At 39.9% G+C, this 27,492-nt stretch overlaps 1 long non-coding RNA gene across 2 annotated transcripts; it reads right to left on the minus strand.

Annotated features, from left to right (window-relative positions):
• Positions 1 to 1,905: 1,905 nt before the first annotated feature.
• Positions 1,906 to 27,492, minus strand: LOC111272756 (uncharacterized). 2 transcript variants are annotated; one of them, XR_002687709.2, is made up of 4 exons: positions 12,729 to 14,018; positions 12,023 to 12,222; positions 11,474 to 11,582; positions 1,906 to 2,638 (listed from the first exon to the last, which is right to left on the minus strand). It is a non-coding gene; the product is annotated as an uncharacterized LOC111272756 (long non-coding RNA). The 2 variants fall into 2 exon arrangements; XR_002687710.2 differs by lacking the exons at positions 12,023 to 12,222; positions 12,729 to 14,018 and adding an exon at positions 26,730 to 27,492.

Below are 27,492 nucleotides of genomic sequence, written 5' to 3' on the forward strand. Positions count from 1 at the left end.
CTTTATCGAAAATATTCCAAGGAAGATGTAATACGGAATGGCTAACTTTCTATTTCCAGCAATACGAAATTATTCGAAACAGAGCTTTGTATTTTGTAAGGAATCTTAAATCAGTGACGCCGAAAGAAAAAAAAAAACTGAAAATCAATTTCCAGCACACGGGTCCCAATATTAAGGGAAATTTTTTGAAAACAATTTACAAAACAATACGCTAGTTCGAGCGTTTTGCTAGAAAGAGGGGCCCTTGACATCGATTCCCGTGCTAGAATATTTTTAAGTTTAGACGAGAAAGTGAAAATAAAACATTTTGTTACTGCACGATGGCCTAGTCATCAGGAGGGAGTCCACCGCCACCCTGGAAATCTCTCACGAATTATACGGAACTATCTAGACGATCTCTTAAAAGCGACATCGAACGGCCTATATTTCCAGCAAATATGGGCAAATCAGCAACTATCCTAAAAGTATTTAAGCACTCCTATCCAATTCCATATAGGCCCTTGTGATCGTTTCCTGTTCCCAAAACATGAGAAGCGCCTGCAAAAAGGTTTGAGGGTCGAGGAAATTTAGGAACAAACGGGACAAGACCTGAGATCCATTCCTACAGCTCGAACTGCTTTAGCGGCTGGAAAATTGTTGCACACGTAGCTTCCATTTGCTAAAAATCACTTCGAAGAAAACAACTAGGATTGGCACAGTTGAAGGCTGTACACGGTCAAATTCCCGGTACATTGCTGATACAGTGACTTGATAGCATTTTAGTTCCAAACAAACAATAACTAAAAAATATAAGTTAAATTGAAATACACAAAGCCTCTACTCAAGAAGCTCTGCTAAACAGTACTTCTGTTTCATTAGCAAAAACATCTGCGCACTGTAGAGCACCGACTGGTATCGCAGAAGAGATTTTAAATTGGACGATATCCTTTGATGAGATAATAATATTCTAAATATTGCCCCTAAATAATGTCCTTAAGATATATTCGTAGAAGTGGAAAATCATTATACAGTGATGAGCTGCCGCCAATCAAGGGGGGCTGTGCGTGAGACTTGAAGCCAACCAACAATTATGTTCTGTTCATGCATGCAGATATGAAGAGGTTATTAGGACATCTATTTTATCACACACAGAGGCACACATTGAACAGTTACTTAGCGTACTTAGTCCCTCTATTGATAATGGCTGATAGTTAATGTGGTAACGGTAGTAAATGGTAACGTGACAAACTAGTTTTCTATTCTTTGAACGCTATAAGCTCAAACTATTGTACAGGGAGAAGAAAGCTGATCTATAAATTGAAGCAGTTTTGGCTGTATTGCCAAAGTACTATACATGTGATCCAGCTTATAGTAAGTTTACTTTTTCTAAAAAGACGTAATGAAATACTAAGGGATGAAGATTTGACATGACCGAAAAAATTATAAACCAAGTTGAAGACATGGCTCAAAGTGAAACCGATGTTGTAGCTTCGTAGATGTTGAAAAAAAAAACACGTTTTGTCTATTTGTTGTATATTCGAGAGTCTATTATAAAACCGGCGAATATAATGTGGATAGGTACTCATCGTCCTATGGTAAAATTCTTAAAACTCATTTGTCAACTCCTCATATATATTACGTATCATACGTCATGAGCTGTTTGCCAAATAGAAAACTTATCATAAGGCCATACCGTGCAGTTGTTACGTTACCAACCATATATATATTTGGCGTATGTGTTCGACTACTAGATGTCTACAAATATCACTACCGACACACTTCCAGCAACCGAAAGCGTATTGAACGGAAATCTAGACTCAAGCTTTCCGGAAATATTAACTAGAGGAGCTATCATTATCATTTCTAACAATATGCAGTCAGCTAAAGACCAATTTGAGTCTAGCTTAACGTTAATATCAGTTTAAATTTTTGCGTTTTTTTTTTTCACGAAATGGCCCTGGACGAGTGACACTATCGATTTGTGGATCATTTAATAGACTAACTTGTTTCTAGACGATGCATTCTACAATGATTAGGTTAGGTACAAATAAGGAAGCATTTTCCCTCTCGGCGCTGCATGAGCTGGACTTTTATTAGCAAACAGGGATAATAACATAATATGTGCGCAAAGAGGAGCAAAAGCGAGGAGTCAGGATAATAAAAAGTAAAATGTCCAAGTGCTCGCTGTTGATCCACCCGCCGCCCCGCTCATCCATGACATCTAGCGTGAGTCCCGAGAGCTTTTCGAAGTTTTATGCTCCTAGTAAGTAAAGACAGCTTATCATAGCGGTTCATATAGAATAGTGCATTCTGTACGCCTGATCACTGGTCTGGTGCCCGCTGAGCCAATACCCTGATCAGTGGCATTGGAAAAGCACACTTACACCATTCAGTCCGTCGCTCTAAATCTTAAAGAGCAAAAAGCAACAGTTTTCCTGGAAAACTCGAAAGGGCTCGTTGCTGCAATAAACATTATCTCATACGCACTTCCATCGAGTTGGCAGCTGGTGACACGGGGTGTTACTGTGCGCGAATGGACAAATCCCATGGAAAGGTCATGTAGCAATAGACGTCGAGCGACATATTGAAGCCGATTAATTTTACGGATGCTGGCGGACTATCAAATGGCCTAGTAGCATGGGCTTGAAGACCTTCGCAACTGCAAAATGTACAAATACCAATATATAATAAAAATATATAAAAAGATGTATAGCCGCCGCCGCCGCCGTCGTCGTTTATTGGCGAACAAACGTGATGTAGCTAATTGTTCTTGTGGTGATTGACATGTATGAACATTTTATATTCTATAGTCTCAATTGATAACTAGAAGATTGCTATGAAGGTTACTGTGAAGTAAAGATCCATTAACATTCAGATTCATTTAGTTTCTCGGTAAAGCTCAGGCTTTGATCAAAAGCTGGCTAGAAAGCATTTCATTCGTGCAGTTGGTCTAATGGTTCAAGCTTACGGCAACAACTAACCAATATATAACACCTTTCAAAAACTATGCTTGTTATTAATAAAAGAGTGTGTGCTTAACATTGCCTCACGGTGCACTAAATGTCGTGGCTGTGTTCCGCCTGCAGAAGTTTTTACCACCCGTTTGAAATTAAGCAGAAGGTTTGCAGTCAGCAAATATGAATTTCGAAATAATGCCGTTCACTTAAGCTGGCGCCGTTTTAGAAAATACGCGTTTCTCCTTTGTCTGTCGCGTTCTATGGGCATAATATTTACACGCACTCTAGAAGATCGATGTCAATACGAGCATTATTAACGCTAACTTGTTGAATAGCATTGTTTCATGCCCTGATCCGATCATCGACTATCGCCCAGCCCGATCCAGCGTACTGAAGTGGAAGACTACGCAAATACAAAATTCTAGGATAGCTTTTACTGCATTCGTGTCGTCTAACCGTGTTTCTGTCAGTCGCGCGTCGCCCTCCTGCAGAAGCTGGTGTTTCCAGTACGCCAACGAAGTATTCTGCCATTAGATAGAATGACTCAGACGTCAAGGTTCACCAAATGACACTAGGTAAAAGCCTCAGTGTAGAATTACTGCGTTCCGTAGTGAGCGGGCGTTTTTTTGAAAGCCTATCTTTTCATTTAGGTGCATCATAGAGGTGCCGCTGCTGCTGTTAGCGTAACAAAGGCTGCAGAGGGGTACAGCGGTCGCGATAGGTACAGGTTAGCACCAAAAAAGTGCGCGACATCTCATTCTGTCGTAGACTGTGTCTCGCGCAGGTCGACGTAACGGGACATGCTTTGGCATGATTGGTCTGACACATTTAATCCAGCATGCGAGGACAGCATATTATTATGGCGAACCAAGCGATCGCAGCTACTGCTCCGACTACTTACTAATTCACCAAGCTGGCAGCACCAGCAATAAAGTGCAAGCTGCCATTTACTAGTTGTTACTTATACCTTGTCGAATCGCGAGTTGTGTCCTGATCCCCGGCAGAACATAGCAGTGGAAACCTAACGATCTGATACCAGCTGTCTTCGTTATCGATAGTCAGCCACACAAAGCACGAGGAATTCAGCTTAAGGGACCCAGGCTGATCGTCAACAAAGCATCTACCAACCTGCCGTCTTAGTGTTAAGTCGATTAACTAACTAAACAAAGATGACATCTGAAACTGCATAGACTCTCTCTGACTGTTTCTGCCTAGAGAGCGTGGCTCCATCAAACAAAAACTGATAACTTTATGTTGGATCTTTGTACCTTTTAATTTTTTTGGAAAAGATATTCCAACAAGTAAGGCAACATTGAAGTATGCGGTGTCAATAGCCGCCGTGGGGCTTTGAAAAAGAATTACCTGTGATAACGAATCGATTAAACTTGATGCCCTAGTGAGCTAAAACCGAGAGCTTACGTCAATTACCTTTCTGCTGGGGGTCAAGCGACGCCCTACCCTCTACGAATAGCTCATATACTTGTCACATAATGCACATACTCGTTACAAATTAAACACATTAAATATTCCGTGCCAATGCATAATGTTGCTAGTTTGATGTGAGTAAAATGACAGTTAAGAACAGCGTTAGAAGTATGACGAAAGGCGTAACACACTATGACTGCCAAAATGGCTCATTTTATGTTTAGCTTTTTCGAAACTAGCCAGATCGACCGAGGTCGCATTGATTATTAGAGGATATTATTTAAAATGAATCTGCTTCTTCGTCACCAGCTAATGGAACAATCGATTATGAATACGCTTCAGCCTAGCAGTTAGCTGGAATACTGCAGGTAGTCGTGAGATAATTCTGCAAGAAGAGCGATACGTCTCCACAGGCATAAGATAAGCAATAATATAGAAATTACACATAGTACCGAGGAAATGGCAAGGTTATTTAGCGATATGATGAGCATTTTCTTAGTATTTCGCTCTGTTGTTACAATGTTAACTTTGTCATTTTAGAGAGGACATTTTGATAACGATTCAGTTGAAAAGTTGCATTCAGGCATATTACTATTACTCTCTAACGATTATCCTTGAACCTGTTAGCTTGCTATTGTGTCTTGGCTAGCAAAAACATTACGTACATTATTGAATGCCCCTAGGGGTTCAGGGCTCTGTGTTCAATCTTGGCGGTACGTCGAAGCTATGATGTGTGCGCCCGTTCGCCTATGTATATATATTTATATAATATTATTTATACGGACAAGACGCCAGCTCTGTTCTATCACTGATAATTATTGCTAAGAAACTGACGTGGCTCCAGGGGGACCGAAGATCAGCAAACAGACGCGTTACTCTCATGTGGCCCTAGGGCTCAGACTCCTTTTCGTTTTCCTCCAGCTTAGGTCGCTTATCTAAAGTGGCAGAGAATTTCTGGACAGCAGCCAATAAGCTTTTTCTGGCGTCTACAACTACGAAAAGAGAAACAGGAAGACAATCAACTGCACAAGCAACAAACAAGAGCGTTGATCATATATATATATATATATATATATATATATATAGCTATTACAAGCAAATCCGGCGGACCCAGAAAACTTTTAGACTAAACACTAGCAGACGAAATTTGACTGGTAAATGAAACTCCCACTTTCTAGAAACCTTTAAGTGAAAATCGGCTGAGTTTCTTTTAGCAGAACTGACTTCAGTAGCAAAAAATCATTTATTCTCCAAAATTAAGGCACAATAGTCTGCGTTTTATTTTTCGAAGGCCAGAGTACTGCCACAGATTAATGAACATTGGTGAAGACATTAAACAAAGAGATCCTAAGCAAAGGTATAGCACATTATTGGCGCAAACGTTTCAGAAACGGACATTGGAATGTCCCGGAAAAACAGGATTGCATCACTGCAATCATCGAGACTTCACACGGAAGTAAAATGCGGGGTTATATCGGTCAAAATTGGCATCTTACATTACAGATTTTTTAGCCAAATACTAAAAATTCGGAAACTGAGTAAAAATTGGTCCACCATTATTCGACTTTGGATTAGTTTGAACGTGAATATGTAGAACATGACTGAGAAAAAAAGTCTGCCTGAAATATGCGGTCGCCGTAGACGAGGCACAACTCAATTTTTACCAATAGCAAGAGAGGGCCCAGGCGAAAAAATGATGTCATCCTAGAGAAAAATCGAGTTCGCTGGCGATGTCGGGTAAATTCGTAGGACATGTGATGGTAGAACTTGCGATACACATTAGAGGCACAATGAAATACTAGCCAAAAATGAAATAGTAGATGTAGCTTTTATTTCGAATTTCTCAAAAAGCTCATGGAACACAGTATAGTTACCTGACGATAACGCCAGATCCCATTGCCATGCTTCAATCACTTCCCAGATTGAGTAGTGAAACATTCGATGTTAGATTCGTCCCATTTATTCTCTCAGTCTAAGTGGGGGGCTATTATCCATGCTATAAGAAGGGCAACTAGTGACCAAACAGATTCCGCTGTTGGTCTGCTTGAAAAAGCAGAAATTGAGAAATTATATATGCGAACGTAAATACTAGGAAATGGCTGTCCGGAAACAGCCAGAGCGCCACGATAAGTTGGTGAGATATGTATGTGTACATATATATCGATTGAATATTTATTACAGTCGAGGATATTTTGTTGCAGTTAGAGTTTATACCATATTCGCGTTAGTAACCTCTTTTATTTTTGTGCATTATACAGCTAGATAATGTCCGAACAGTATTCAGTTAAAACGAGTCTTAAATAAAAGAGGGACCGAAATGTTCAATACAATCATCTTAATTTTTCTCTATATCACACAGGTTCTATACTATACGATATTTACGTGTCTGAAGGTGTCATCTCAGACCAATTTCTGTTGGCGCTCAGCCGTTTCGCGATCTAAAACATTGCGCCTAATGCAACCCCGAATCCACAAATAACACTCTTCGTTTTTTTCGTATGCTCGGCATGTTGATGTACACTAGAGGCCACGAAATGGATAACATGACCATACCTCGACACTGCTCAAGCAAACAATCGATAAATATAAGCAGTACATAAATTAAAGGCTCATATAGTGTAGAGAACGAGGCAAATTTGCACGGACGGAATTAGAGTTAAGCCTAGGCACTCCTAGTAGTTTGTCTCTTTTACGCAGCGCTATGCCTTTCACTGGCAGGGTGAGCTATTGCTAGATACTTTGAAGACTTACCATATCAATATATCAAGATTTCAACGGACAGCATGGTCATATAGAACTAGAATTGTGTGAATACACTGACTCAACATCGTAGATGTTTTGCCAAAGATACAGTTGTTTATAGAGCCTGCTTTCGATCAAATTGGAGGCACGACCTGCGAGCTCCTACAATGTGTCCGGGTATAGGGTCGAACTCGGAGGCAGAGATTGATTTGGTCTGCTACTAGCGCCAATCCGTGAGACTCTTCTAGCAATATTTTGGCGACTATCAGATTCTGTAATTGCATCTAACAAAATACAATACTCAAGTGTGTGTTACTTCTACTGCTATATATATATATATATATATATATATATATATATATATATGGTTGTGTATGTGATGCGCTTCAGCTTTTTGGTGCAGAGCCTTGAACACGCAATCCCTGAAGGACAAGTGGAATGTTGAGCGGTTTTCTGAGAACACCTGTATTTCTCTGATCTTATTGTTATTCAAAGTGATATTAAATTCAATGCACTGCCAGGATCATTCGAAAATGTTAGACTAGTACATATATATACATAGTAGTGCACAGATAAACTACAAATATCAGTGCGGCCCCATAACAAGCTAATTTCGTATATCAGTTATAGCTCTGTTAAGCTATAATTGGACATTAAGCTTTAAAAAATAAAAATATAGCTTTTTCATGTATATACTTTGTGGCACAGGTGTAGAATATGGGTTGTCAATGCACAAGACTCCTTCATCTCGAAGCATATGGTTCATTTGATCGTTGGACAGCAATGTTCACAAGTCACTAAAACTTCAATGGCATAATAGTTAGAATTGAAAACTTCATTCACTAATCACTATCTCTGGCTGCGTACAGAGAAAATGCAGTGCTTACAATTAGTATGCCATCTGATTCGGTTCGGGGTGCTTTATTCGAATAAAGCTGAACCTCAGAAAGATACTGAGCTAAAATGCCTTCATCTACCCAAATACAATTATTGCCTAACTTCTTAGGCCAGTAAAAATCAGGATCATATGATCCAGAATGATTCAACGTACCCTCGGTTAAGTTTCATCTGATGTTCGAAACAAAGGCTCCCTCAAGCCTACGAAAGATCCTAAAACGATTTTTCGTGGATTCTTAAGGCTTCAACGGAGTTCCTATCTGCGGCTTTACTTGCAATAAACTATCGACTGTTCGGCCAAGCTGTAGACCTAGTTCTAGCCAAATTAAAATTAGATTATGCCGGGTCGAAGTAACTGACGCCGATTATAGCTTGGCGGCTTTCAGACATTCTCGTTATATCTGGCTGAATCCTTTCTGTTTGAGCTAAGTCTGAGTAACACGCACAAATTATGACGCCTTGTGAAAATGCTTGTAGAGAAAGGACCTTAATGACAATAGGTTACCACTACTGTGGTTACCGGCGCAAAAAGACAAAAAACTGCGTGAGTATTCTAAGCGAAATTCACTATTTCGCCTATCAGCTGAGCTTGAAATCATCTGTATACTTTTTAGAAGCCGACAAGGTTTATTTCAGTCGATCGCCATTGATTTGGTGCACATTTACTCCAAGCCACGAGAAACAGCGGCAAACTATACATACGACGGAAGGGTAAAGTATATGCTATGTTTATTATTATTATTATTTTTCCTTTATTATATTAAAAAAAACGCAATAGACTAGACTCTTTGTGGATTTTTTTTCATAGATTTTGACGATCGACGCGCCTCCGTATTTTTCTGGGCCAACTGTTACGTTGTGTAAACAATTACTCAAGGACAGTTAGGGATCGTCTTACTCGCGTGAGAATCCCAGGTTTTTCTTAATAATCATATTGCAAACTGACTTATAAATCTAACAGCTCCAAGCTACTTTTATGTTATCTTAGGTGTTTGTTGATTATTATTGACAATTTGATTATTAACGGTATTACCGGACGCACGGCTCTGGTGTTGGTTTTTTTTTTTTTACTGTACTCATAGAGGCGATTTTGAAGGACATTTCAAAATTGCAGTCGTCTCATTTAGCTCTACAGACTTAATATAATCTATTATGTTATGTATTACACCTGCGTCGTACTATTCAAGTGTTCATTAACATTAAGTCCGCTAAGTTAAAGTTCTGCCACAGGATTGGTCTTAAGGCGGGGCGTGCTCACCTATAATAGATATATCGCCTGTTTTAGCTGCATTGTACTATACAGGTTAAAACCAACAAAAAACCTAATATAAATAAGATACTATTTGGCGAAAATAAATCTCATTACATTGTAAAGCTATGTCTTTCTAAGATTTATTTTATTGAAAATTTTAGATTATATGGTCCAGCTCTCCTTGAGCGTTCTTCTGTCTCTATTGGCTACACGTACGAAAGACACCAAACATCAGATGCTCTAAATAACAATACATGTTAATGGTTTATATTTCAGTACGACGTGTACAGCATGCCATATCTCCTAGCTCCGTTTTGCGACACATCCTTCTCTGTAACCCCCAAGATAAATTTCTATACACAGCAATGGCAGTGTGCTGCTTGAAGTTATCAAATCGACAATACAGGTTCCTGTTCTGGTTTCAGAGGTAAGGCAAGACCTCGATTATTTTATTCGACAACTAACGGGATCTAGCCTAAATATGCTTAAATACGAGCGTAAATTTTATCCAGAAACAAGTATCTTGCAACAGTTTCGCCTGCTAATAGCCAGCTAGCAATGAGAAGGAAAAATAATCATCTTGACGACATAGCTGTACGCTTCACCAATCCTACAAATACTGTATTTATATCGATCACATATTTCTAGCTAGATAGGTTGACTATTTGTTTTGGCAGTCCTTCGTTGAGTCTGGGATCGTCGAATTTTCCGCGCTTACGTGCACAGTTGAAGTTTCGCTGTGGGCTGCTAGTCTGACCAGCATACAGCTTCGTACCGTATGTTGTTGAGCAGGCAAACTAGCACGCCAACAAAATCGCAACTAGAAAAACTGATGGAAGCGACAAACACTACTTATTTTAGATACAAAGGAAAACAAAGTTTTGCACAAAACTTATGAAAATGTCTTCGAAAAATTCGATTTGACTGGATCGCATGCGTCAGCTATAGTATATAAACCCTATTAATTGTACAGCGAAGGTAAATATCGCTTTACGTTTATTATAAAAGCGGGTCAAAACACGAACGATGTGACCCTTCTCAAACAAGATTCACTTGGAATTAAGGCGAGTTTTCCAAACGTGGGCCAAACGATCAAAATCTTTTTGTTTTTATTGGAAAAGTGGACCGAAGAAACAGCGAGGCGTTTATTACTTGATAAACAATTTTTGCCATGGATCAACATTTTCGCTAATTGTATGACTTTATCAGTTCTGTAGAAATGAGCCGCGTTGAAAAAGCTAGTTCGGTATGTCTGTGTGAGAGTACGTTACCATTTCATCGTGTAAATAGTTAGCAACTTTTATTTTGAAGTTTTTTGCATATGTGCTTTTCAGGTTGCGCCATGCTGGCGCTATGATAGCCTAGTGGGTAACGTATTTGCGCGATAGTCTTAGGGACGCGTTGTGGTGTGGGTTCGAACCCGGGCATAGAAAGACTTTGTTTCGTGCTGGAAACCACCCATCTGCCTGATATAATGCCTAACGACGACACTGGACGTAAAACTCAAAAAATATTATGCAAGCTTGACTGATTCCAAGAATCCGATGCTACAGATCTGCTATCGAGGTGTCACTCATTTCTAAATGCACAACGCTAGCATTTTATGTAATAAATGAACCTATATTATAACTGAGAAGTTTGACTAGTTCCTTTACGTAATTTTATGGACGTGAATCAACCGGTCAAGCCTCAACAATGCACATACATTAGTCCACGTTCGGTTAACTGACTGAATCGTGGCCTCTAGATTAAGCGCCACAATTCCTCAGCACCAACAATAAGACTTCACAACATTCGTCTCTAACTTCAAATTTAAACAGAATATCGATGTTTTCGATAAAAAGACAGAGGCTAATAGCAACTGAAGGACCACTTCACTTCCCAATACTGAAACCCGGGTCAAGGCAGCAGTAGTAGAAACGGCCTTGCATTATCGCCTGCGTCTTCTTTTTACAACATAGTATGTAATTTACGCATAGAACTGGCGTCTCATTATAATCCTATAAGTAGCTTTTCTGGGAGATGACCGCACTTCCTCGTCTATATTCTGAGCAATGTTGAAAATCAAGATCGACGCATGTAAAAGCTAATCGGTTAAGCTTGCTTCAGCTTAGCATTTCCAGCTCTGCAGTGGTAAAACGATGACGAACCCAGAGAAATTGATCCAACTATAATTTGTCATACAGTGTTCCTAGTATTATACATCAAAGGAATCATTTACCTTCGTTTCATTTTTCCGATATTCCTTGTCAATGACTGGGCCAATTTTATTCAATGGCATGGCTGACCATCCTAGCGAATAGTCGATTCGATCAGGAACAACGAACGACCTGAAAATTGCAACTGGATTAGTAGAAGGCCATGCTTACTCATCAATAATGTGGATATCGTTGAAGGTCCTGTATATGAACCGAAAGGATCCCCTACACGGTGGAGGTTTTTCATTAATATAAAGGGGTTTTTCTATGACAAAGTTTTCAATGTTAAACATCTTTGTTATATTAAAATCGCACATGGTGTTAGAAGACGCCAGTATCATGTCCTGTCCTATTTAAGGCTCCATAATAATAACGATAATAATACCTTGCATGGGAAATTGGTCTGAATAAAAAAGAAAAACGATATTTACGATACATGAGATTACTGGCAAGATTGACACAATGCCTCAGGACTATATTGGATGCAAAACATTTAAGATAACTAAAATAAGTAAATTCGACATAATTTAAAATCGCACAGAAAATTTAATGGGGTATAGTTTTAAGCACACCTGATGGGCTGTTTTCGGTCCCAAACAACGTTTTGCGACTACTACCAAGCTGAGAGTGGGTTAAAAGTTTGACCCTTCAAGCCATGCGACTGGAACCTCGTAATGATTACTGTCCTTTTAAGTAACTCCTTGTAAATCAACACAATAAGAGCCATCGGATATCAACACAGGGAGAATTTGCACGAGGAACCATTCAAACCCTGCCATTAATACAAGATAAAAGTTTTGCATAGATCAATCAATCGTGTAATCAATGTCGGTTTTCTATTTAATAGTAATTCGAACCATGAAATATAATTTTGCTTTAGTAAAAATACAAGATCTTATTTACCAATAGAATAGTTATTAAGAAAATTATTGAGTATGGTTTTCGATCCCAGTCCCCTGCAACCCGTTCTCTACATTGTGCCCCCAAATGAAACGATATCATCTAGCCAACTATTGATCTATAAACTATAAAATCTAACTATTAAGTTTACTTTATTAGTTTATATATAGAGTAAAATATTCACGTCAAGCATAGAACGACTATGCGATTATGATTTACGCGAAGCTACGCCTTCGACTATCGTGACGTGATCCTCTGCTACGTATAGTTTACTCTCAAAACGAGGGGCAAGATTTCGGGTCGGCCGGGGACGTATAGATACACATAATGATGTAATAACCTTTTTTTTTTATCTACTTGAAACTATTATAAACGAACCCTTAGTCTTCGAAGGTTACTCGGGGGACTGTTCAAGCGGAGACGCACGGTCTTCACCGGTAGCCGAACTGTTTTCAGCAGCTGACTCGAGAGCCCACTGTTGACATTTTTCTGTGTTCTTTTCTCTCAGCATAGCTGACTTCTAGAGATAGCTTGATGAATTATCTCCTGTATCATGTCTTGATGGCGCTTCCTTCGAATTCGACGGGGACACCTTTATCTGTTATTATTTAGTAACCTAAAAAACAATCAGTCTGAACAATTCATGATGGTATATATAGATTGTATTACAATGAAACGTGTTAAGGGGATGAGCTTTTTGTACTAATGTGCCTGGGTGCATATTTGCTTTAAATTGTTTCTAGTGAAAGTCTATATCAGTCTTTTCTGATGCGCTGTCAAATGAATCTATTCAAAACAAGATTTTCCTTCATCGTTCAGGTGATACGCACCGATCTACGTTTTCGTGCGTGATGTATTCGGCTATTTTGGTTTTTGTCCTGTTCGCACTTCATCAATATATCGTTTAAACTATACGGAAATTCTGAGTATTTGTCCATGTAATTAGGCATAATTTCTAGATTTTGACGAATGCACGAACCGTATTCGATGTGTTGTTTCCAAGTTTCCTATTGACCGAAGTCCGCCATGTTTGTTCATAGATGTGTAGAGAATACTTGATTTGTGTTTTTTTTTTTTTAAGTTGTAATGTCTTGTCATAATATTTATTTCACATTGATATCTAATTGTATTAAGAAGATCTTCTTCCGTTGTTTCATATTGAATTCGTATGTGTACGGTACACATATTGATGTTTTGTTAGTGCCATATTCATATTTATATATGTTCTGTCATGCCAATTATAATGCCATGCAAAAGTACCTCATAATTTCTGTATTGTACTGCAGCTTATTGTCAGTGGTCATTAACTTAGTGAGAGACGTGTTGGGCAGAACGAGTGAAACGATGGTATCGCGAGCAGTTTGCCGTTTGGACCCCTGTGGACAGTGTGAGCGAGTTCAGCGTCCCGGTCGTCCGATTCATCAATCCACAACCGTTGTACTGCCGCTGTCACCTTGAATCTTCCGTTAGTTGCTGTTCGCCTCCCGCACGTATCTCTCACATAGATTGATACCGGTTACGTTATAAAAGCACCGAATCTTTGCCTGCCCACCACTTTTGTCGCAGCTTCTCTTGTTATAAAACCAGGCTGACGCTGTCCACGCCCACGCCATGACCTAAACGCATCCAGGCTAACGTAGACATTACGCTGCCGCAGGACATCTCACAATGGCCAAAAATATCTTCTAAAGTCCCCTTACGCCGGTATGGATGCCGCGGCCGTTGTAAGCGGTAGTTGGACCAGCCCAAACTCTCGTGTATGCGCCCATAACCAAAGTGTTGCCAATTACTTTAGCACTAGATAACTGAATGTTGTGGATAATCGATGGGCAGTCGATGAATAGCACGTTCAACCACCATTTACTTCTATCTCTCCATAACCGAATCACTGCATTGGACGTATAAGTCACTGCTGTCTTTAGTGTGAAACACCATCTAGAAGAGCTGAACAATGACAGGCTCACAAGGAATAGACAAGCGGAATGCGCGCCACGGCAACTTCAGCAAGTCTGAGCTCACCCCCGTACTGGCATAGGCGGACATCCTGAAGGTATTATTGGCTGCTTCGAGATGTCCTACCCATTACGTAAACTTGAGCATCAGAACTTCCTGTAACGTAATAATAGCGAGCAACGTCAGCCTGTTCCTATCAAAGGAAGGACTGACAGAAACCGGATGTAGCCAGCCTATGACGCATCTACTAGTACGAGCGCATCCTGGGAATGTTAGTAATGGCGGCAGGAGGGTTTCTTGTAGATCAATGAATTAAATGACAAGAACAATGAACTCACTCGTATGTCCAACGGACCTGACTGCTCATGGGACCGTTGGACGTCTCATTCGATGCGCCCCTTTCCAGTATGTCGATGATCGCTGACAATAGCGAACGTCAGAATTCAAAAACATGTTCTGTAACTTCAGTAGACAAATGAAGCTGTACATAACAGCATTAGAAGACGAAACATGCATAAATCACATCGATACTTGTGTATTTGGACTTATCAACTTCCCCGCAATGCAACAATAAAATACGAATATATGAGCAAGCCATTTATTCCAGATTAACAGGTATTGATTTAATCATCCCAATTCACGGTGTCGGCTTTGAAGCAATCTGCGTGGAATGTAACACCGTTTTTTCCAGTGTTCGAAATATTTCAAACTCAGTCTGGTCAGCAATTTTTCTACTATATCTTCGATCGTGTCGAAACTTTCGTCGCTTCTCAAAGACATTCTACAGCATCCGCAGAGTATTTATGCGATCGAATCCCTTTTGCCACACGGAAAATCTTATGGACGCTCACTGCTCCATGAGAATTTCAAAAAGGTAAGGGGCACTCAGTACGTGAACGTACTCAATCATCTCGTGACGCAGAAATTTAAACGAACGCGTTACTTTTTGAACAACATAATAATCTGGGAGGCTGTACATGTACAGAGCAAACATGAACACTTGGTACAGATACCAGGATTTTGTAAACGAGAAAAATCAGCATGCTTACCACAGATGTGCTGAAATACAAGCATAATTTAAAGGATAAATAGGTAAAATGCCAATAAGAGGTAGTATTCGAAAAAGTTGGATACGGTCAAAATCATAGGCACAAGATGGCTTGAATCACTATGGCGTTTCGTCAATATCATCTGAAGAATCAAAGACAATGCTAATCTTGCCTTTAATAAATCCCACATCACAGAAGACTAAAATTGATAATGTAATGAAACGCACAGCGATTCGGGTAGATACGCACAATGGGAAATCAGTGCGATCAACGTAACGTTACTTGAAGAGGTGTCGCTCCTAGAAATCAGATAGGCTTAGGCGGACACAGAAAAGCGTGAACGGTTAAGGAGAGAAAAGAGGCCCACCAACGTAAAGTTAGGGAGCGAGGCGGTACAAGGGCGTCCGTGTCTGGGCTAGGCAAAACAGAATGAAGCGGGGGAGGGGGGTAACTAGTATAGAAGTTGTACAAAAGTGTTGTCGTAACTTTCAGAGAGCAATTCAGCTGTTCGATTTTTAGAAGTTGTGATTGTGTGTTGTTACTCCTCCAATCACGTCAATTACGGTCAAAATAAAGAATTTATTTTCATACACAGCTTTCCCTTATAATAGTTTCAATAATAATAAGCAGTGATTACCTTGGCCTGAAAATCAATCGCATTTGTTACTATATGGGTGGTTTAAATATAAAACCCGTTGCGTATGAAGACGCATTTAAATGAAGATCGTTAACCTCTATGATTTAACACTAAAAATTGTTATCGTGGCCAATTTGAGCGCTTGCAATTGTGTCACAACGATTTACTCTGCATCCAGTTGAAAAAGGTCGCTGCGAGCTGGGGACATGAGCGCGTGAATAAAACAAGAAAATTTCCTTCTTACAAATGCCTCAACCCCACTGAGTGCGTGGGGTGTTAGGCAAAACAAGTGCTCAACTTAGAGTCAAGCCTGAACCTTTTGTATCTTAATAAACAAATACATCGTTGATTTTCTAGTCTAAACAGAAATACAGTGCCTACGCCCTTTTAGTTCTGCCCGTCGATCTCCAGCTGCAGGGTTCGTTCAGAGCTTCGGGGCCGATATGAGACGGTGTGCAAAATATCATTGTTAACAACGAATGCTGCCGGTTTAAATACCATGGTTCATTTTTCTGTGGTTTAGGTCGTTCAACAATATCTGTCTACTGAACATTGCTTACGATACTTTTTGCCTACTCATATGATAGCAAAATTAAATATGTGTCCAGACATACCCTATTCAAGTGTGCAACGTAATATATATTCTGCCTGTTTCTATATACTATATAGAGAAGATGCGAATAATGTCAGATTCGACATCCATATGATGATATGTGTTCGACTAGACAGCTAGAATTTTTCTGCCGGTATGCTGTTATTATACATTATCACTAGCTGTTTGTAAAGTTCGTCTGCTAAGCATTCTGGGGCCATCCTTTTTTCCTGACGTTGCCGTTTACCCATAGTCAGCACTCAGAAAGTAATTATTTTTAAAGCTGAATCGAATTTTTGATCAAATCAAGCTGAATTGCCTAGTCGTACTAAGTGGTCGTTGATGAAGCGAAAAACGCGCGAGGTGATATCACAAAAGCGGCCAAAATGGGTTTGCGTCCATCGACTGCAGATATTCATAGCAGTTTCAGCCCGCTGAATTTTGTTGACGAACAGCTAAATAGCACGCTAGCATTGGCGACTCTTGCCACACAAATATTGGCCAGTAAGCTCAGTTTGGCATCATTTGAGGTTTTAACTTATTCGAAATCGTCTCCAGACAGTCATTAATCCGGTTTCGGCAACGGGCTGGGTTAGTTCAATTCATTGTACAGGATCGTATATACATAAAATACTACTAAATACACTGCCCGCAACCGTCTTTAGCGTACAGATTTCTTTTAGCGGCTTTATATGTGATTTGTCTGTTTTGATCGATAACCAGTTACAGATCGATAGCAAATACAAAATCGTCACTGATTCGATGGAGATGTTTGGAGTTCATGTCTGGAATTAGCTAGCGTTTCTGATAGTGAATAGTTGTCGATAGTTACTTCTTATTTCCGCAAACGTCTCCTTAGCTAAAGACCTGCTTAAGATGTACGTCATTTGGATTGTACTTTCCGCTCTGAGCTTCATGAGGAAGAATTAGAGACGAGCTATTATTACCTGGAGAAGGCAATAAGGTCAACGAACACATGGAAAGCTCTGATCTCTCGAAGTTCGTTAGTTTTTGCCTGTCTATATCCACTGCATGTTCGGTGGCTGCAGACAATTAATAGACGGCGAATACTGGTAGAGTGCCTCGGGCTTTCTACATCCAAAATCATTTTCTGTGATTTTTACTGATCCGGCCAATCGTAATACCGACAACAGGTCATGGACCCTTCTTCTTTTCGATTGCTGCTCGCCACCTTGCTTGACGTTGACTTCCCGGCTCACATTGCGTAAATCTAGCTTTGGAGTTACTCATAAGACGGGCAGACAGACAGACAGACAGATACTTACGCGAAGGGGCAAAAGCTACGGCCTGCCTGTCTACCCGAAAGTTTGGCTGTGCATAGCTTTAGCCGTATTTTCTGTGTTCACGGCGCTTATAGGAATGAGCGATAGATTGACTTGTAGTTGCATTGAATGCGAAAATAGAAAACGCAAACCATATGCTACGCTATAATGGCCGCTGAAACTTGACAGCTTAGAGAAGTGTCTAGGACAGTTGAAGATTTAGTACGGTGCGTCTCTATACACCTGTTGAAAAGTGCCTACGGTCTCGTAAGCTAACGAATCTTACATACATAGCATAGAACTTATCTAGTATCAATCAAAGTTTACTATTTGAGAGAACCCCATAAACTCTCCGCTAAAATGGTCCACACAGCAGTACGAGTGAAGCTTTATTTGAGTATGAGAAAGCGTTTAGTCGATTCATGGCGACTTCGTTTTTGAGAGACCCTATTTTAACTTGATTAGGTTCGAACTTCAGGTGGAGGTAAATTTACAATCAAATGTTAGTAGGCAAGGTAATACTTTCTTGTCACCCAACAGTATCCACTGTGAACTATCTATTATGATGAATATAAGCACTTCTATTTGAAAACTCTTTTCATAGTTATGGTTGTATGACTAATTGTCTTCCGTTTTGCTATTGCCGTGACAGCACATAGAAATAGAAATTATTCTGACTTTACGCACTTATTATAAATAAAATGTCCAAGTCGTATCTAACGATCTTCATTCTTCGTAAAATTATTCAAATCCGCAGATTACTTACACAGCGCTAAAGCTATTACGTCAAGGGAACGTGACTATTTTTAAGGAACTAGATATAAGCCATTATAAACTGTGAGCAAATAGGATCATAGAAGACACTTTAAACATGTCTGTAAAACGAAATTATCTTTCTGTAGATGGGCTGTTTCATGTGATGATAAACTACTGGAGAGGATGCGATATTTTGCTAACGATTATTCTGTGCGGTCTATTATTAAGAGAAGAAAAAACCTAATAAAATGCTTTAACTTGAGTCAGAGTCAGATTCTGGGGAGAGCCCACTCAATGTTATAGACAGTTTCGTACCAGTCTGGGACTATCTGATTAGGTACGATATATTACGCTGGAAGCATAAATGTCTCAAAATATATATTTGACAATTTTCGCTTCGAGGAAAGATTGCAACGGAGAAGTATCCACTACGACCAATAATACGTCGTATCCTAGCCTATCATAACGGATCGGCACGTGAGTGAGTAGGGGTCATTTCTTAGACGTTCTCTAGGCTTTCAAATCTCCTGTGATGGCTTAGTGGATAACCAATTTCGTTGCTTATCTTAGGGGCACGTTGTGGTCCAGGTTCGAAGCCGGCCATAGACAGGCAGAATTCGTCTCTTGCTGGGAGCCAACCAGCGAGCCGTCGTCTGACGGAATGCTTAATGGCGATAGCAAAACTCGAAACTCACAGAGGTCTTTTTCAAACGCAGTGTTCTGTGCCGATGAAAACACTTATCAAGAAGTCGAAAGAGAGATAAGTAAAACAGTAACAGATAAACAACCAAGCCGTTACCAAAGTTAGTTAAATCTAACTCACAATTTTTCGAGACCGATTCGTGTGAGATGGTGTAGCTCTTCAAGGAACTTCCCCGAGGTTGGAGCGCTTTCAAACAAAAAAAATTGAAGGTTGGAATACATTTGGAAGCCTACGTATATCGTTTAGATCTTCGTCTCTTATATTGCTTGCCAGATTTTCCGGTAAATCCCGGCAATTACGCCTTTCTATTTCGGTAAATGATTTCATTCATCGGTCTCCTCATTATTCGATATATGACATTCATTTGTAAGCTTTCTTTGTGCTTTAATTGCTTTTCCTTAAAATGTAAATTTCTATAAACTTTTTCAACGAAGCAGTATAAGGACGTGTTAGCAAGCTTCAGAGCAGAAAATGAGCCTTCAATAACTAGTTTATTGTTTAGACGTTTGTAGGGTGCCGGGTTCAATTGTCGTCGTTTATATGACTCTGACACTTTACCATCATCTAGAAAGTGATCTTCATTTTTTTAGCTTAGAATGCTGCACTTTATTGAAATGGCACTTCTGTACATCTTGAACCGCATAATTTCATCAGAATAAATTTCATATCTCTAAATTCAACTAAAGATAGCTTCTGCCGCTCGAAGCAGCCCATGAAGCAATAATAATTCGGTACTTGCACCGATCGAATCAGCTGTCACCAGTCAGGCCTTGACTAAGTTACTGACAACTAAGCTGACAGGTAAATATCTCTTGCGAGAAAATTAAGCAGCATGTAATATATAATCTGTCGAATGAGGGACCCAAGATCAGCAACGACAGCGATGGTTGTGCACAAAGTCAGCGACTCAAAAATTGGGCTCTACGTATGCTGGGTATCCCCGGTCGGGCTGACCAACCGCGACGATTCGGGTAGGCCCTTCATAACGTAACTATGGGATAGAACAACTTCTGTTATTAACTTATATGGACAAGTGAAGGCCTTTTATTGACCTCTACTGGTAATAGCCATTATACCGCGATGGCTAAAGGAGCCTAAACGTTTTCGTTGACTTCAAATCTTGCTATCACCTTTTCAAAGACGATTTCCGTGGTTGCCGCTAACTCGAAGACGTCAAATTTCTGATATGTAGGTATTTAGCAACGCTACTGTTTGGATTTACCGCTCCAGCTTTGAAAATGTTCACATACCTACATTTCTTGTGGATATCGCCGACTAAAATGGGACATTATACCCAAAAACACTTGCACTATAATTAACTCACGCTAAATATATACGCAGGTATTATTCGGCGTCTCAATAGAATGTGCATACTATTAACATTTTTTTGACGGCACTGTGACCAGCAGCAAACCCTTGGGGGCGGTGGGCGTTTGGTGGCAAAGTTCGTTTACATCGCACGCTCACTATGGTCGTGATATAAGAGCGCATGTTAACGAGAACGAAATGGGTTGGAATACCTTGACCCTTCCTCAGACGAACCTATGCCAGTGTGAAGTTACCCATATTATGTCGATTCCTTTGTAACTTAACTAATAAATATGTGTGAACAGAAAGTGAACTTATTCATATCTATATATGGTGAGCTTATGGTAAGCCAGTGGCTTTTCGGATGTTGATTAGCGTTACAATGATTTTCTCAAGATATCGGCGTTGTTTTTTTGTTTTCTTTGAACATCATAATGAGCCGGTGAACTCAACTATTATATTGCCTAAGGGTAGCAGTGGATCGCACTCTACGATGGATTACAGTCAACAATGAACCCTTTCGAAAGTAGCATTAATTAATAGAGCATTCGTCTTATGTACTCCAGTATAGCTAAAGTATAGCCACCGTGACTGGACCGGCTGACACTGCCGATCGGTTGATTCGCTAGCACCAGCCTGCCACAAAGTGGTTTGCGCCTTCCCGGAACATAATACTCTAATGGCATTTTCTTTTACCCATTCAGCGCGTACGTAGGTTTACAATATTGGCTTCCGCACGAAGGCCATGCTCTTCACGCCTGGCCTTTTTTCGCTATCGCACTCATAAAGGCTCCCACTTGCAAAGTGGGTAGTAGATCTAACTCGAAACAAGTAAGTAGATAGTAATATATATAAGATGATGGGAAAATAATGTAAATTGTGTCGTAAGTCTAACTTTCCTACTAGGCAAAGACAAAAGCGGCATTGTGGCTTTTTACAATATGTATTCGTCAAAATAAATTTTGTTCAGGTATTACTATAATTGACTAATAATTGGCATTAAAGATTATCTATTAAGAGATCCTTCAAACCGAATCGGAATATTGAGGTAGGATTGAAAATCTGCATTTTTGAGATAGGGTCAACGACTTGCTAAAGGTTGTTAAGTTTCTCTATACTATTCGTCCACATTCGTAACCTTTATTTACCCTGACACGGGTCAAAATGTGGTAACATCTATAGGCTTGCGCTTGACTCAAGTGCTCGTTTGTACACGCGGCAATATGCTTCTGTGTCTAATGAAGCATAATCAGAACCTCAGTAAATTATATACCTAATCTAATAAGGTGGAGGATGTCCACAAGTCCTACAGGCCGACACTTGACTCTTATGGCGAGCCTAGCCCATGAGAGGTCGCCAGCGCATTTAAGCATTCAAGATTGCCTGCAGCCTGTGATAGGTCAACCTGCCAGCGATATCTATTGAATAGTATAGAGTCTTATCAGCACAAAGTATACATTAAAACCTACAATTTATATAATATTGCCCATTTATACTACAATTAGATGGAGAACATCATGACTGACGATCGACGTGGCGATGCCTCGAGGTGCTCGTTTAAGTAAGCTCGAGTAAGAAGCAATATCGAAAATGGGTTCCCAGTTCAAAGTGTCGAAACTTATAAAATATTTATATATATATAAATATAAATAATAAATATAGTGAACGTTCTGATTCAATACAAGGCCCTGTCTAGTTAAATACTATGACTAGCACTACGTTTATCATTAACGTCGTTGTTGCTATTAAGACAGGTAAGAAAGCATAATTTCTACTAATAAATGTTTCGGCCTATTTAAATTCTATCAAAGACTGCTTACTTCTTAGGCTGGGGGATGTTTCGTTACGTATTATGTGTAAATAAGCTGTCTAAAACACTGCTTGATGGCAGTATAGGACGAAAAGTTCAAAACAGTTACTGTTTTTAGCAGACATCAACATTTAACAATACTGAGCAATCCTAACTGTATTAGCAATAATTAATTGCTAGGTACGGTTTGTCTAAACGCTTAGCTAATAGGGAGGTCAATATACTCATTAAGGCATTTTAGATAGAGACCATGGACTCCACGGAAATATGTAAGGGTACCGTTACGTATCGTACTGTTGTCGCTCCGATCTACGAGCATGACCCTATCAATAAATTCGAACGCCTTCCTCTAATTGAAGGGTGACGACGATTTTCTTTGAAATGTCTTCGGAATACAATACGTCAGCGAACGTGCAACGTACAACTTCAGTTAGAATAATTTTCAGTTAAATCAGGGTTCTAATATGCTAAAATTCGCAATCCAAGAATCGTCGCCTTTTCTAAAAATGTGTTCTGTTCTTTGCTCTGAACCGGACAACATTAAATGTACATTTTTTTTGTGCTCTGTTTTAGAGGGCTGAATAGTCTAGCCCGTCTGATCATGCAGAAGGTATCGTACTGCCGCGCCCCGTATTGAAGTAGTTTAATGACGTACATATTGTCACTTTCGTCACGAACCCCTAAACATTGCGACTTCTCCATATTCTAGCTATGTAGACCTTTTAAAGAAGCATATTACGTACGCCGTGCAACGTCGATCCAAGATCGCAAACCTATACTGACGCAAACGCAAAACGGTGGGAGGAACAGTGAGCGGGTAAAGTTTGCTTCGTCTGTGACATTCTAAGACAGGGCAAATAACGAGACGGTCCACTCTACACCCTCACAGAAAGACTTTTAGCTACCGACTCCAAGCTTTTTGGTCGCTGACTGGCAAGCAAATCAAACGGGCCTCTTTTGCATGAAAACTACGCAGAGCCTCACAGGTCCAAGAAACTGTTGTCTGTCTTCAGTTTATTTGCCACTTTAATGAGTTGAATAACATTAGTGTATGTCACGACACATCGCTGGGTGTTAATTGGCCCAACCATCTAACTAACATCGACCATATGGCGCATAGCAAAGCCCTGAATGTACCGGGTGTTGTTTCTCTACAATGATTCTCCTATATGAGACCAATTGTCCAGTCTAGAGAAATATGACAAACAAATCAATTGTCATAGAAATATCAGGATTTATTTTCGCTTGTTCTGAAATTATCGAGTAAGCCTACATCAACGTTATAAATAGTCGAAGCCGGATTGTAGTGGCTAGCTACCCAAGACCACAAAAAACTTCTGACTTTCTAGTACGCCGTGTGATTAGTTAGTTTTGTTAATAACATAATACTATTTTTGTTGTATGTTTTGCGTTCTATTACAGTATTAAGCTTAATTTATGTTTTCTAAGCAAATGCTGTCATATCCGTCCTCACTGTTCAAAGTAACAGGTTTGGGCGTCCTCGTTGATGAAGCAGGTGACGTTCGACTACGTACGATATATTTATGTGCTGTCTATTGTACACACAAGAGTATTGAATACAATTTACGTTCAATCAAATGATTATTGGAGTTGTTATGCCCACTTCAATTTCCTTGAAGAAGTCAATATACCTAAGGCTCCACTGACAGCTATAGTCTAAGTATCGACGATTTCCACCTAAATGTTGACTGTTGCTTTTACTTAAAGCCTGCATGAGTAAGCTACAACGATCGTAGCCCTGTACGTCACTCAAGTCCTAAATGTTTCCCTGAACTTATTTATTCAAGCTTTGAATGGGCACTGTAGAGGCGTTCGAGTGCTGCCTAACGACTCACCGAACAAAAAATGGTTTTGTACGTACGACATAAATGTCTCCGAGAACAGCTATATGGAAGTAATCCTCATGAACAAAACCACTTGTAGTGCATAGCCGAGACAATAGTTGGCTGAATAGCCAAAGGTCTAGATAGATTAGATTTCGACAATTTTATGTATGCCATAGTCGCTTGAAGTCAATATCCAGAGGAGCTGGCTCAGATACAATGTCGAACAATAGACAGCGTTCTAATAAGAAATAGATTCCCTCTCCTTAAAATGAGTAAAGAGGTCTGCAGGAGACTAGGTCTTACCCCGGAGACCTGTATATATGCCTTAATTTTGATTCAGATCAGGTGGAACATAGTTTCGGATAGTCAGGATAACAATCGCATGGTCGCTAAGTGGCACACGAACTGGTCAAGCCGCCATAAGCTAAAATTAATCTTTCTCGACGAAAGATTAAACGACACGTTAAATACAGAAGCTTTTATATAACGGATCAACTCTAGGGACTAATAAATATAATCGAGAACAGTAGAAAGACATTGATCTAGTAAAATTATTGAATATTTTCAAAATAGATTCTTCCTATTCGAATAAATTATTGGAGGACTTTTAGCAGATATGCATAATTATAGCAGATAATTTGGGAAAAGTAACTCATTTCGCAATGCGATTACTGGTTTTTACGGTTCCACCCCAGCTATACTATACAATTCGCCTGAACGCAGCTAGACCACTTGAAAGAAGCCTACTTGAAATGTGTACTTTGTGTTTCCCTGTGGAACTGTAGGAATAGCCCAGCGGAAAAAGCCCCGCTTTTAACCCGCCTCCAGTATCAGTTTAACCTAGTAGGAGTTCGCATTTACAACACCAACAGGGGAAAAATAGATATAGTTTTCTATGAAAAACAAGCAATGACGAACGACTCCCGGATACAATTGCATCGAATTAATGTATATCTGATTTTTTGCCACATGACGCATGGATTCAACTACGAAAAATTTGTAAGAGGACCGAATTCGATTAGGTTGATTTTAAATGTAGGTGCCCTTTCTGTAAGAACTATTGATTATCGAAAATGTCACCTATTATATACTATCGGTACACTATAAATTTATTTAGTATGTTCTCATGAGTTGTCAGTTGCCCGATTCGGGCAGCTGCCATTTTGGCCTTAAACGAAAATGAGGCCGACGACCATATTCGCTACTACTCGCGTTCGTAAGCTTTATATTGGAACAGCGAGTACATTATTGCCGCCCATTACCAATGATGGGCGCTCTTGACCCCAAAAATGCTCACCTGCAATAGTCGAGCCTTCAGTGTGCCACAACTTTCTTCCAGTCACGCTGAAGTCCTTTTTTTCTAGAACTAAAACTAATTCGACCTCTCGTTAACCTATGGACGTCTACGTTTGCTAAAAAAAAAAAAAAGGAACGCATATTGTTTTGGTTCTGATAGCCTTCTAATGACCGACCATCCGATAACGGACTGTGCCAGATATCTGCCTGGCAAGCCGCAGGTTGAAAAAGATCAGGAGTCGCTGCCTATAGTGATATATAGGTACCACAGAGTTTGTGTGATTAACGAACGTGATTTTCTTAAATATCTGCGTCGTCGGACTGCTATAAACTACACCGTTACGAATATGCCTGAAATAAGCTATTCTTATTTATCAGGCAGATTTAATTCGGGAGAGAAAATATAGGTCAGTAAACAGGTTCAACGAACGATTGCAGCTGTTTTTAATAGATATCGTTGTCGTGGATCTTTATAATGTATATTAACATAATATTCTGGGTCAGAAATGCTATTCGATATCGTAAAAGTAGTTAATAATAGCTTATAGGGCACATATACATACTTGACATGCGTGCAGACCGATTAGTTATATGATGATATTGATCGATGGTTTCAAAAGCTGAAATAGCCTCTTGGCCGTTTACAGGATTAGCTCTTTATTTTTCTTTTTTGTTTTCTTTCGGGACCGATTTTTGGTCACGAGCGTTTGATTGCAACAATTGAAAAACAGATCAAAGTGGAAAATACTAATTTAAGCTTTATCATATAACAAACGTAATACAATCGGTCAGAAACACCAGAGAAAGCGTACCTAAGCGTAGAAGGCAAAAATGGTAGCTTTTTTTTTTTTTTCTACGTATAGAGTCCGTAGCCTTCGGTATAATCGCTTTCATTCTTATTCTGTCCGAGGTGGCAGCCGTTCTTTACCTTAAAAAAGTTGGTCCGCTTTCATCGCCAGTATGATCTTTCAAATTCAATGCGCTGCCGTCACATGACCCCCACTAACATTGACAGGCTTCCAAGGCGTTAACATTATTAAATCCTTTTTGTTGGCTGTGCGAATAAGAAAGGAACTATTACCGCTACCTGATCTGCCAACACTTTTTTTTTACTTAAACTCTACCTAGTGAATATATAACCACACCTGTAGAGAGAGACCCAGTTGTCAAGTATCCATTGGTGTCCAGCGAACAGCCCATTGATAATCCAGCTTCGATCCACATTGACAAGCGCGCCGTTTTCATCTATACTTCATATATTACGTTCCCTTATAGTGCACACCTTATGCGCAATTATCCATAAAAGAAATTATCCACCTATAGACATGTAAAGCAATTATTCGGATATAACTAAGTCACTTGTCACAGTCGATCCCGAGTAGTCAGTCAATTTTACTCAACACATCTTTGTTCCGGTGTGTCCTAACCGATCCTGCAGGCCCTTCGAGTTCTCTCGAAGTGCTACGTCCAAATATCACATTATAGTCGTAACATCAAACATCTCTATTTCGAAGGATGAAGATCACACATTGTTTTCGCGCGCCATCACTATCAGTAGCAACACCGACGGTAACATGGCATTGGCGGATGCGAAGTCACCATGCGCCATTATTTCGCTATCTATGGCTAAATAGCCCGAGGAAAGTCTGCCGCCGTTATTCAGCTGTCGTTGTCCAGAATAATGCCGATCCGCCACATGTCTTTGTTCTGGCTGGATCCCCTAGCGAACGTACAGTGGACAGCGTTACGGTAAACTTCTGTGGTCGTTGGGATCTCACCCGCAAGATCCGCGCCGGCAACAAACCAGAGAGCAATGGAAAGGGTCATCGTGGCCCCTCTTTCCACTCGACTAGTACCGCGACGACGACATCTATTTTTATTGCTGCGGCCGCTTTTGTTCTGGACAAC

This window comes from Varroa jacobsoni, unplaced genomic scaffold (genome assembly GCF_002532875.2).
Source record: "Varroa jacobsoni isolate VJ856 unplaced genomic scaffold, vjacob_1.0 contig03149, whole genome shotgun sequence".
Taxonomy (NCBI): Eukaryota; Metazoa; Arthropoda; class Arachnida; order Mesostigmata; family Varroidae; genus Varroa; species Varroa jacobsoni.